The sequence below is a fragment of the Doryrhamphus excisus genome, linkage group LG16, assembly GCF_037039965.1.
Source record: "Doryrhamphus excisus strain RoL-2023G ecotype Guam linkage group LG16, RoL_Dexc_Guam_v1.1, whole genome shotgun sequence".
NCBI lineage: Eukaryota > Metazoa > Chordata > Actinopteri > Syngnathiformes > Syngnathidae > Doryrhamphus > Doryrhamphus excisus.
In genome coordinates this window covers 4,824,418-4,837,112 of record NC_136372.1, presented here as the reverse complement: position 1 = coordinate 4,837,112, position 12,695 = coordinate 4,824,418, and positions in this window count along the sequence as shown.

Sequence of the window (12,695 nt, the reverse complement as noted above, 5' to 3'; positions counted from 1 at the left end):
TGTGATTTTATTTTGAAGCTATTTTGCACTAAACAGGAAGTCACTAGTATGTAGTTATGTATGTCGCTGTCGTTTCAAGCTGCTTTGCGATGTTGATGAAGTTAACAATACTAAAACTCATGTCGACATAAACTGCTAGCTTTTCATAGAAATGACCCCTTTGGGTCGCTAATTTTATGTCGACATAAGCGGTCAGCCATGTATGTCGATGTCGTATATTAATACATGTTTTGTACATGCGCAAAATCCTTCTTCCAGGAGCTAAAAATGTCAGAATCCAGCTTAATGCTCTTGTGATTTTATTTTGAAGCTATTTTGCACTAAACAGGAAGTCATTAGTATGTAGTTATGTCATTGTCGTTTCAAGCTGCTTTGCGATGTTGATAAAGTTAGCAATGTTAGCCTGTTTTTGTTTGATGGCGGCCATGTTTTTCAAGTAATTGTACTTATATTTTACACACTTGTCAAACTCTTGAAAGTGTGTACCAAATTTCATTTATTTTCTACCGCTTATTCTCACGAGTGTTGCGGGGGTGCTGGAGCCTATCCCAGCGGGGTACACACTGTACTGGTCGTCAGCCAATCACAGGGCACATATAGACAAGCAACCATTCACACTCACATTCATACCTGGACAATTTTAGTCGCCAATTTTCTCCCCAGAGAAAACTCACGCATTCACGGCGAGAACATGAAAACTCCACACAGAGATGGCCGAGGGTAGAATCAAACTCGGGTCTCCTAGCTGTGTGGCCTGCGCGCTAACCACTCACCACCAAATTTCGTGATCAGGCAAAACAACCTAAAGCTACAATGGGTGTTTTTGTAGAACGCGTTGAGTTGTTTACAAGGTTTGAATAACCGTGCTACCATGACATGTATTTGTCAGAAAAATAATTGCAGTAGGGATACATGTTTTGACAAATTTAATATTTCTATTCAGTTCTGTTTAATTTTATTTACGTATATAGTGCCAAATTGCTTTCAATGAGAACGCATGGACTAGGACGTAGACCCAGGAAGAATCTGTTCAACTTTTGTGCAGAATCCAGTTTTATTATGGCAGGGTGCAGTCTAACATATAACTTTGTTTGACTCCTAATGACATATTTTTCCATATTTATGCAGCAGGAGTGTTTCTATATACATTAGGATTGTTTGGCCTTGGCAGATATCTGTGCTATGCAGTCATTTTTTGAGTACAAATCAGCTAAAACTACAGTATCATGACCCTCTGTGGACTGAAGTACATGAAACAAATAATAATAATTCAATTTTGAGGCGAATACAGACAAATAGTCTCAAATTATCTATCAAATGTGTCGATCTTCTACAATTGACTTTATTTCTAAAGGTTATTTAGAGGCGGGGTACACCCTGGACTGGTCGCCATGCAGCCAATCACAGGGCACATATAGACAAACAACCATTCACACTCACATTCATACCTATGGACAATTTGGAGTCGCAAATTAACCTAGCATGTTTTTGGAATGTGGGAGGAAAACGGAGTACACAGGGAGAACATGCAAACTCCACACACAGATGGGCGAGGGTGGAATCGAACTCGGGTTTCCTAGCTGTGAGGCCTTCGCGCTAACCACTCCAACTCCGTGCAGCCTTGGATACTTTTTTAATATATATATATTCCATAATTATGAATCTTTGTAGTTAAATTAAAAATTTTGGTAGAATTTTTCCATAGATTTCCTTTTTTTCCGAGTAAATAATGCATGGATGTTAGTGATAAAATTGGGGCTAATGTAGGAGGTGTGTATTTATGAAAGACTCCAACGTGGTGTCGCTCCAAATTAGGATTATTCAGGCCTCTTTTCGCGTGTCATTCCAGCTGGTGTTGTGTTGTCGTGTTGGTGTCTCGTGTGTGTGTGTGTGTGTGTGTGCTGACGGGTGATGCCAGGCCTCCTTCTCGCTAAGCCCCGCTCTCCCGACGCGACCTTGAGGAGTCCTCGGATGTCTGGCTGTGAGGAATGATGCTGCAAAAGGAAGAAGCTGGCCGCGTGCCTGCTATGGATCTGTGTTTGTCCATGTAGGAAACGCAAGAGACGCTCATTTTCCACCCACTTGTGTCGTTTATACATCCCACCTTGCAGTCGCTGTCGCCGTCCTGAAGCTTTTGCTTGCAAACCCGGGGCCTGGCCTGGTGGTTTACATAATTGCCTTACATAAGTAGCAAGCTCAGCTCTGAGCTTGGATGATATTAGCGCCGATGAATATTGCATGAGGAGAGCACTCGTTAATAAGAGGATGGAGATGGAGCCCCGCTGTCAGTCTGTCTTAACCCCGCCCCCACAGTCCTGCTAAGCAGTGACTCAACTCAAGCCTGGGATGCGTCGGAGCCTTTTGAGTCACTTTGTCAGAGGCGGCGTGCTCGTGTATTTTTTTTTTTTTTTTTTTTTTGCGGCGCTGTGTGTCAGAGGAAAAAGAAGACAAGCTTCTGTCATTAGGTGCTTGTGTTTTTTTTGGACGTCTTTGTTGTCACGATAAAAGCGGTCCTTGTAACACAAAGGCGCCCCGGTCCATCAACTGACTGCAGCCCCACTTACAGTTCACACTCCATGTTAATAAATGGGCCTAATTGTGGCCCCCTCGTTAGAGCACCGCTTAGCAGAACGACAGCTGAAGCCTTCATGAGGGCATTTCAAGCACCGATTGTACACCCCTGAATCGCAGTATCAAGCAGTATCTTTTTTTTGGGGGGGGTTTGCTTTTCCACTTCTTATTGTCTTATTGTTGGACGGCTCCCTCTCCTCGGGTGATTAAGAGAACGGAATGCCAAGACCATAAACCCTGACTTTTTTTTACATTATTATTATTATTATTTTAGTCAATTGAAATGTTTTTGCGTTGCACGGTGATCAAGTGGTTAGCACGCAGACCTCACAGCTAGGAGACAAAAGTTCAATCCCACCCCCAAGTGAAACTATACAATTTGTAGTTGTATTTTAGTAGTATTTATTTATTTATGTGTTGTTATTAGTAATAATTTGTACTGGTGGTGGCTGCACGGCGGTTGAGTGGTTAGCGCGCAGGCGCCACAGCTCAGTCCCACCCTCGGCCATCTCTGTGTGGAGTTTGCATGTTCTCCCTGTGCATGTTCTCTCCGGGTACTCCGGTTTCCTCCCACATTCCAAAAACATGCTAGGTTAATTAGCGATTCCAAATTGTCCATAGGTATGAATGTGAGTGTGAATGGTTGTTTGTCTATATGTACCCTGTGATTGGCTGGCGACCAGTCCAGGGTGTACCCCGCCTTTTGCCTGAAGACAGCTGGGATAGGCTCCAGCATTCCCCCACGACCCTTGTAGAAAATGAATGAATGAATATTACTAGAGCCCTCTAGACAAGAAATAACACCCCTATAGTCACCTTTACACCTTGCAATGTAACTTAATGGACACCTACTTACACAATGTGTCTTTCAATGCTCTTCTGAGTATTTTAGTCGTATTTAAGTGAATGTAGCCATTTTTTATGCTTGAAAATGATTAATTGGCGACTCCAAATTGTCCATAGGTATGAATGTGAGTTGGTTGTTTGTCTATATGTGCCCTGTGATTGGCTGGTGACCAGTCCAGGGTGTACCCGCCTCTCTCCTGAAGACAGCTGGGATAGGCTCCAGCATTCCCCCTCATTACATTTTTGCGTCTGATTTGAAATCCTATCAAAGGATGCTGATGTTATTGTTGGACTGAGGTGAAGCTGAAATCTGATTGGTTAAAGACAACCCCATTGCTAATAGTGTTTAAGTGACACTGGCTAGCACTCTTGATTTTGAAGGCCATGGGCAGATTAGATTGACATGGGAATAAATTAACACAATTTCACAGAATAAATCCTCAAATTCTAAATATAGTTGGGCGCTTCTGGTAGTGTTTAGGCCTGCAGAGAAGGCCATGTTGTTCTGTGACCGCCCGCCACTGATTCAGTATGTAAGGGGGAAGGGCATGATGATTCTGGCTCACCAAAGCTTGGCTCTTGGCGCTTTAAGAGCACCAGCAGTGAGGCGGCCATTGTTGTTTCAGGAAAAGGGTCCAAGAATTTTTTGTTTTTTTTTTAAATGACACACTTTTTATTGATGAATGCAACGTTTATGTATCATTTGGCAATGTTCTTATGCATGGCCTCCCCGGTGGGCTCACCTTGCACTTTCCTTCCATCTCCTCCTCCAAATCTTCCTCTCTGGGCTGGATGTGTCTGCCTGTGTTGTCTCTGGGCTATTATTAGAGTAGACAGGCTGGTGGGAGGAAGTCTCTGAAGTAGACGCTCCTGTCATCTTTTTATTTATGGATTACGGTCTGCTTTTTCCCCGTGCCTCCTTAATTCTCAACGTTATTTCACTTTGCATTTTATTTGGATGCTTACGCTGCAGAGCAGGATGTAGCCAGGCCGTGGCGGGCTTTAATCAAACTCGTATTAGATTAAAAGTCAGAGCGGGTATCTGGAGAGACTTTAAATACACAAAGCTTTCAGACATTCCCTTTGTTTTACGTCTCCCGACGCGTGTCCCCTCGTTCCATGTGACGCAAAACGAAGGCATCGGTTTTAATTGCATAAATAATGCACACTTTTTTTTCTTATGTAATATTTTGCCTTTGTTGTTCTTGGAAAATTAGATTTTTCCCCCCTTTGTTTTAGATAAAAAAATATATAGATTTATAGAATTTTATAGAATATAGAATTTAAAAAATATATATTTTTTTTAATAATTTTTTTTATTTATTAATTTATTTTTTGTCGTATTAAAATTTTAACACCTTTTTTTTCGAAATGGTACAATTTTATTAGTGTCAAACTATAACTGTATTGATAACATTATGGCATTTGTCTGGTAATATTATGACTTAATTCACATGTAATTCACATTTTAATGTTTAAATAAAAAAATTAAAAATATCACTTTTTTATATTGATAACATGAAGACATTTATCTTTTATGTGGTGTTAAAGATATCAAAACAGCTAAAATGTGCTAGGATTGTGCGATGAAGCCCATAGCCAGCCGGTGTTGTGTGGCAAGGTGTCACTATACCGGTAAAGTAGTTCTTTGGTGTAACAATGTTAATAATAAGTGGTTAGCATGCAGGCCTCACAGCTAGGAGACCCAAGTTCAATTCCAACCTTGGCCATCTCTGTGGGTTTTCTCTGGGTACTCCGGTTTCCTCCCACATTCCAAAAACATGCTAGGTTAATTGGTGACTCCAAATTGTCCATAGGTATGAATGTGAGTGTGAATGGTTGTTTGTCTATATGTGCCCTGTGATTGGCTGGCCACCAGTCCAGGGTGTACCCCGCCTCTCGCCCGAAGACAGCTGGGATAGGCCCCAGCACCCCCCGCGACCCTCGTGTGGATAAGCGGTAGAAAATGAATGAATATTTAAACATTATTAGAGCCCTCTAGACATGAAATAACACCCCTATATTGACTTTTAAACTCTTATTACCCAAATTTGTAAACCAAAGGAAATAAAACCTTTTAGGGGCTGCACAGTGTATGAGTGTTTAGCACACAGGCTTCATAAATAGGAGACCAGAGTTCAATTCCACCCTCGGCCATCTCTGTGTGGAGTTTGCATGTTCTCCCCGTGCATGCGTGGGTTTTCTCCGGGTACTCCGGTTTCCTCCCACATTCCAAAAACATGCTAGGTTAATTAGCGACTCCAAATTGTCCATAGGTATGAATGTGAGTGTGAATGGTTGTTTGTCTATATGTGCCCGAAGACAGCTGGGATAGGCTCCAGCATAATGAATGAATAATAATCATAATATCGCTGTAGCTTGTTGGATCTTTACATTAGTTGACCATTTTTTTTGCAATTCATCTTTATTCGCCAAGAAGTATAGTATAGTATAGTATAGTATAGTATAGTATAGTATAGTATAGTTTAGTATAGTTCTGACACTATTTATAGCAATGTTTTTCTTATATAATAAGCATCTTGTAATATTACGAATTTAATCTCAGAATTTTGTGACATTTTCTCCCTTAATGTTACAACTTTAATCCATCAATGTAAAATTTTTAATGCAGAAAAATTTGAATGCGACATTGTGTATAATCATGACTAAAATGAGCACATTTTGTGATATTATAAGAATTTTAAAAAAGCATATTGTTTGTGTGCGTTTTGCTGCAGAGCAGGATGTATCCAGGCCATGGGCGGCTTTAATCAAACTCTTATTAGATTAAAGGAAAGTCCCGCTGACGCACGTAATTGTAAAAATGATCTGTTATGGCGTGTTCGTGAATGGCTTAGAGCTCCACTGAACTAGGATTGACCCCCCCTCTCCTCTTTTTTTTTTTTATTTTTTTTTTTTATAACAGTGGCCATGTTTTCTTACTTGAAACCTTTTTAAATATAAAGCTACTGTTATTAATCTTTCATCCAGTCCTGTCTGACCGGGTATCTGGGGAGAGACCTTAAATACACAACACCCCCCCCCCCTTCATTTTTAAGTGACAGACATAAAACAAGTACAACATTGGCATGGGTGCCCTTTTTTAGCATCACACATCAGTTTTAACGGTTTAAGTGTCGCAAAAGAAGATTCTCTCGTACTGTCAATTTTAGTTCTGTGTTAGCTTGTCAGAACCACGTTTGTCCAAATGGAACACGATACACATTTTAGTCATCGCACTCTATTTTCTCCATCTTTTTCTCCCTCCTTCCTCTTGTTGCAGTAATAGGAGAATTGAAATCAATAGCGCATTAGTCTGGCCCGGAAACTCTTGTGGAATTAAATATGAATGACTGAGATTGCAGCTCTACCTGCTGCTCGCAGAGAGGCATGATGGCCCCCCCGGGGGGTGGGGGGGATGCTGGATGCTTTCTCTCTTCTTTATCCTTGTCCCTTCCTCCCAAGTAAACAGGCCATTATGGTGTTGCTTGTACAGTTGAGTCACACCGGCTAGCTTTGTTTTGCTGGATGGCTGTTGGTGTTGCCGGGCTTCCGATCCGATCCAATCCACTTTTATTCCATTTATATAGCACATTTTATAAAAACAGAGTTTACAAAGTGCTGCACAGACTAGTAAAATTGAAAAGTAATAATTACGTATAAATTTACCTTTGTTGTTCTTGGAAAATTAGATTTTTCCCCCTTTCTTTTAGATTAAAAAAATATATATTTATAGAGTTTTATAGAATATAGAATAAAAAAAATATTATTCTTTTTAATAAATTTTTATTTATTTATTTATTTATTTTTTGTCATATTACAAATCTTAGCACCTTTTTTCAAAATGGTACAATTTTATTAGTGTCAAACTATAACTGTATTGATAACATTATGGCATTTGTCTGGTAATATTATGACTTAATTCACATGTAATTCACTCGTAATTTTAATGTTTAATTTTCTTTGAAATAGAACAATTTTATTATGAGTATTGAAAAAAAATTAAAAATATCACTTTTTTATTTTGATAACATGAAGACATTTATCTTTTATGTGGTGTTAAAGATATCAAAACAGCTAAAATATGCTGGGAGTGTGCGGTGAAGCCCGTAGCTAGCCGGTGTTGTGTGGCAAGGTGTCACTATACCAGTAAAGTAGTTCTTTGGTGTAACAATGTTAATAATAATAATAACCATGGGCGGTTTAGTGGTTAGCGCGCAGACCTCACAGCTAGGAGACCAGGGTTCAATTCCACCCTCGGGCATCTCTGTGTGGAGTTTGCATGTTCTCCCCGTGCATGCGTGGGTTTTCTCCGGGGACTCCGGTTTCCTCCCACATTCCAAAAACATGCTAGGTTAATTGGCGACTCTCTGGGATAGGCTCCAGCACCTCCGCGACCCTAGTGAGGAAAAAGCGGTAGAAAATGAATGAATGAATATTAAAAACAAGAAACAAAGCAATAAAAGTATAAAAAATAAAACCAATTACAATAAAAACTAATAACTAAAAGACACAGGGGTACACCCTGGACTGGTGGCCAGCCAATCACAGGGCACATATAGACAAACAACCATTCACACTCACATTCATACCTATGGACAATTTGGAGTCTCCAATTAACCTAGCATGTTTTTGGAATGTGGGAGGAAACCGGAGTACCCGGAGAAAACCCACACATGCACGGGGAGAACATGCAAACTCCACACAGAGATGGCCGAGGGTGGAATTGAACCCTGGTCTCCTAGCTGTGAGGTCTGCGTGCTAACCACTAGACCGCCGTGCCCATTCAACGCCTTAAAAACAAACAATAAAATCTTAAAATCAATCCTAAAGCGAACAGGCAACCAATGCAGGGAGGCCAGAATTGGGGTGATGTGCTCCCGTCTTTTTGGTTCCTGTTAAAAGCCGTGACGCGGAGTTCTGGACTAACTGTAAGCGGGAGAGAGACTTTTGGCTAATTCCAGAATAAAGTGCATTACAGTAGTCCAGTGATGAAATAAAAGCGTGCATGACTTGCTCAAAGTGTCGCAAAGCTTCTTGTAAATCACCGTGGTGTGATTTGATGGGCCCGAATGGACGGACCGCGCCCATACTCTCCCAGCAGCAGCAGCAGCACTTTATAAAAAAAAAAAGCCTCAGCGGTCATTAGCAGAGTGCATCCTATGTGTTTTACCTCCAAATGCAATATAGAAGCTTTCTACTTGGTTAAGCGCGCGTTTTTACATGCAAATGTCATTACTTGATGGTCATCCATTTTCAGTGACAAGTTCTCTCTTTGTGTGGGGCTCAGATTGATGTGTTTATGTATACGTGTGGGAGTTGTGACATTAAATTAGCATTTTATTGCAGTAAAGAGTTTAGCATCTTCTTTTCTTGTAGTATGACATGTTTTGTCGGTAACACTTTACAGCAGGGGTCTCAAACTCAATTTACTTGGGGGGCCACTGGAGCTAGGGTCTGCGCGAGACTGGGCCGCATCAGGTTTTCCAAAAAAAACCCCAAAAAAACGCATTTATTAAAAACAGAAAAATTAATAAACTTCCGATTTTGTACAAGAAAAGCTCAAATAAAACATTCCACTGTTCTCAAATATATTAATTTTTATTTTTCTACACAAAATAAGATGAAAAATCAAGAATAAAGAAAATCAATCAATCAGTAATAAATAAATATAATAATAATAATAAAACGGCAAATAATAAAAACTTAAGAAACCACATATAGTTGGTGGGTAGACAATTTTTTTTTCAGATTAAAATGAACAAAGCATTATTAGAGCCCTGTACACATGACAAAACACGACTATAGTCACATTTATACTTTTTTTATTTACAACATATTGCGCAACTGCAGGGTCTTGAGACACATGCTAACTCGCAAACTAGAGAGCTAGCGACCTAAACGGTAGCCTTAAAGTTATTTCTTTTAAACTTAAATAGCCAAAAACTTACCACTTCCACATGGATAGGGAGGATAACTATTAACAGTTATTTAACCTTCAACATGAACAATCAATATTTTTCACGCAGTGGGTGCTGGAGCCTATCCAAGCTGTCTTCCGGCAAGAGGCGGGGTACACCCTGGACTGGTCGCCAGCCAATCACAGGGCACATATAGACAAACAACCATTCACACTCACATTCATACCTATGGACAATTTGGAGTCGCCAATTAATCTTGGAATATTAATATTCTTAAAAATACTCTTCGTATAATGTAACTTTTTTGTTGTAATTTTGCGACTTGAAAAAACGTCTTCCCCAGAATTTATTCACATTTTCTTGTCATATTATCACTCTTTTTTTTATAATATTATGACTTTTTTTGTTGTCATTTTTCAACTCTATTCACCCCACGTTACACATTTTTTATTTTTTTTTCTCCTAATAACCAAGTTGTTCCTCGGAATATAATTTCTTGCGACTTTTTTCCCCTCAATATTATGACTTTACTCATAATTTTACAACTTTTTCCTCATAATATCGTCACTTGAATCCGCTAATGTTACAATTATTCAGCATAATATTCTTACATGATACACTCAGCCCGCAAGACCACACGATACATAATTATTGGGTTATTGGGCGACCAGACGATATTTTAACAATAATAAAAACTACAGTGACTAAATGTAAGACTGGACAAATAAGTCGCAAAACAATGCATGTATGTTTTTGAACCCCAACGACAAAAAGCGAGTGACGCTTGTGATTATGGATTGCAAGGTTTATAGTGTGCATAAAGCAGTGAATTGATATGATTCACAGCAGCCATACTACAGATCTGATTGGCTTCTGCAGCTTTTCCATAAACAAGAAATATTGTCAATGTTTTAATGTTGTTGAACTTTATTCTCCAAATAGACATAACTTATTTTTTTACATTATTCTCATAACATTTTCATGTAATGTGTCTCCAGTACTTGGTATGATGCACAATGGTGTGGTTTACTCTTCCTGGAAGTGTGATTTGCAAGTTGGAAGGAAGGTAATATGATCCAAAAAGCCACTTGCTATACAGTCTATGCTTGTGGGGGTTGGCAGCATGCAGTAAGCCAATACGCTCTGATGATATAGAGCTAGATGTATTTGCCGGCTATATTTCATCCTATCCCAGATGAAACAGTTCGTGACAGATGGAGTCATATTGCCCCCCCCCCCTCGCCTTTCTGTACGGCCCACTAGTGCGTCCCCTCCCTGACAGATGTAGGGGGAGGACCATGGTGCACTCTTCTTTCTTTCAATTGATTTGGGTGCTTTGCGCCCTTAGGGACCAGGAGATGGTGGTGGTGCTGAGTTGGGGCGGGGGGAGGAAAGTGATTGAGGGAATTGGGAGGGGGTTCGGTCAGTCATTTCCTGTGTCCAAGAACCTGCAAAATATCCACTGTAAAGCAGTGGTAAACACATTAAATGCATACGTGCATATATTTAAACATAAAATAAGCCTAATAGAAATGCAGTGGAGTGGAGCTGTGTGTGTGTGTGTGTGTGGAGTGGATGGTGGGGGCTGGAACATTTCCATAAATCTTATTTAGTGAGTGACAGCCTGGCATGCATTCATGCATGTAATGTAAGCGGAGGAGAAAGTGTGGCTGCTCACGTTAGCTAGCATCGTGATGGGCCTTCTCATGAATCCTATTGATTTTTCACTGTTTTTCCACAAGCGGCTGTGGAAAAAAATGCTAAGCTATCAGAAAAAACACTGACATGAGTACTATCTCATAATATATCTAACTAGAAAAGCGCAGACCTTCCACCATAAATTTTGCCTACCTTCCGCCTACATTTATTTTTCTACATATTTAGAATAACAAGATAACAGTATGCTAACAGTATGCTAACACCAAGCATAACAGTGGTGTTTATATAAGTGCCTCACTATGAAAATGGCTAAAAATGCTACAATGCTAATGTCAACATGTTAAAAATGCTAACATGTTAACATGACCATGCTAACACCGAGCATGATAGTGCAAAGTGTTTATGTGTCTAGCTATGAAAATGACTAGAAATGCTTCTATGCTAATGTTAGCATGCTAGCTATGCTAAGGTGCCAACACGTAGCATGGAAGTTGCAAGCGTTTATATTTGTGTGTACCTATGAAAATGGCAAAAAATATTATGTTAATGGTAACATGGTAGCAATGCTAATGTTAGCATGCTAAAAATGCTAACATGACCATGCTAACGCTTAGCATGATAGTGCAAAGTGTTTATATATGCGTCTAGCTATGAAAATGCCAAGAAATGCTTCGATGCTAAGGTTAGCATGCTACCTATATTAAGGTGCTAACGCGTAGCATGGTAGTTGCAAGCGTTTATATTTGTGTGTACCTATGAAAATGGTGAAAAAATGATGCTAATAGTAACATGGTAGCAATGCTAATGTTGGCATGCTAAAAACGTAGTACGATTGTGGTGTGATAACATTAGTATGTAACACCTAGCATAACAGTGGTGTCTATATAAGTGCCTTACTATAAAAATGCTACAATGCTAATGTCAACATGCTAGAAATGCCAACATGTTAACATGACCATGCTAACACCGAGCATGATAGTGCAAAGTGTTTATGTGTCTAGCTATGAAAATGACTAGAAATGCTTCTATGCTAATGTTAGCATGCTAGCTATGCTAAGGTGCCAACACGTAGCATGGTAGTTGCAAGCGTTTATATTTGTGAGTACCTATGAAAATGGCAAAAAAATGATGTTAATGGTAACATGGTAGCAATGCTAATGTTAGCATGCTAAAACCTAATATGATAGTGTTAAGTGGTAATAGATGTGTGTACCTATGAAAATGGCTGAAAAGAATTATGCTCGTGGTTACATTGTAGCAATGCTAATGTTAGCATGCTTACATTTGGCATGATAATGCAAGGGAAGGTAAACTGGCCCCAATGAGTTGAAAAGAATTCCTGAAAAGAATTGCTCTTAGAATGAATTTTAGAATTAAAGGCTGAAAATGGCCCCCAAGCCGCACTTTGTACACCCCTGTTCTGAAGTCACTGTGTGGCTTTTTGACTGATGGAGCAATGATTACCCTTAACCCAAGCACCCCACCACCACTGCAGGACAAACATTAGGAGACCTAACAGCTGTCTCCCAGCAGATGTATTCTCTCACCGCCTAACCTCCTCCGTCTCCGTCCCGGAGGCGGGGGTGGTGGGGGTTCAGGGGTCGAGACGGGGTTGGAGGTTGACGCAGAGCGTCTCCTGAAGATGCTGAGGCTTTTTGAGGGGGTCAGCCAACAAATGAGCATCTGCCTGTCCCTGTC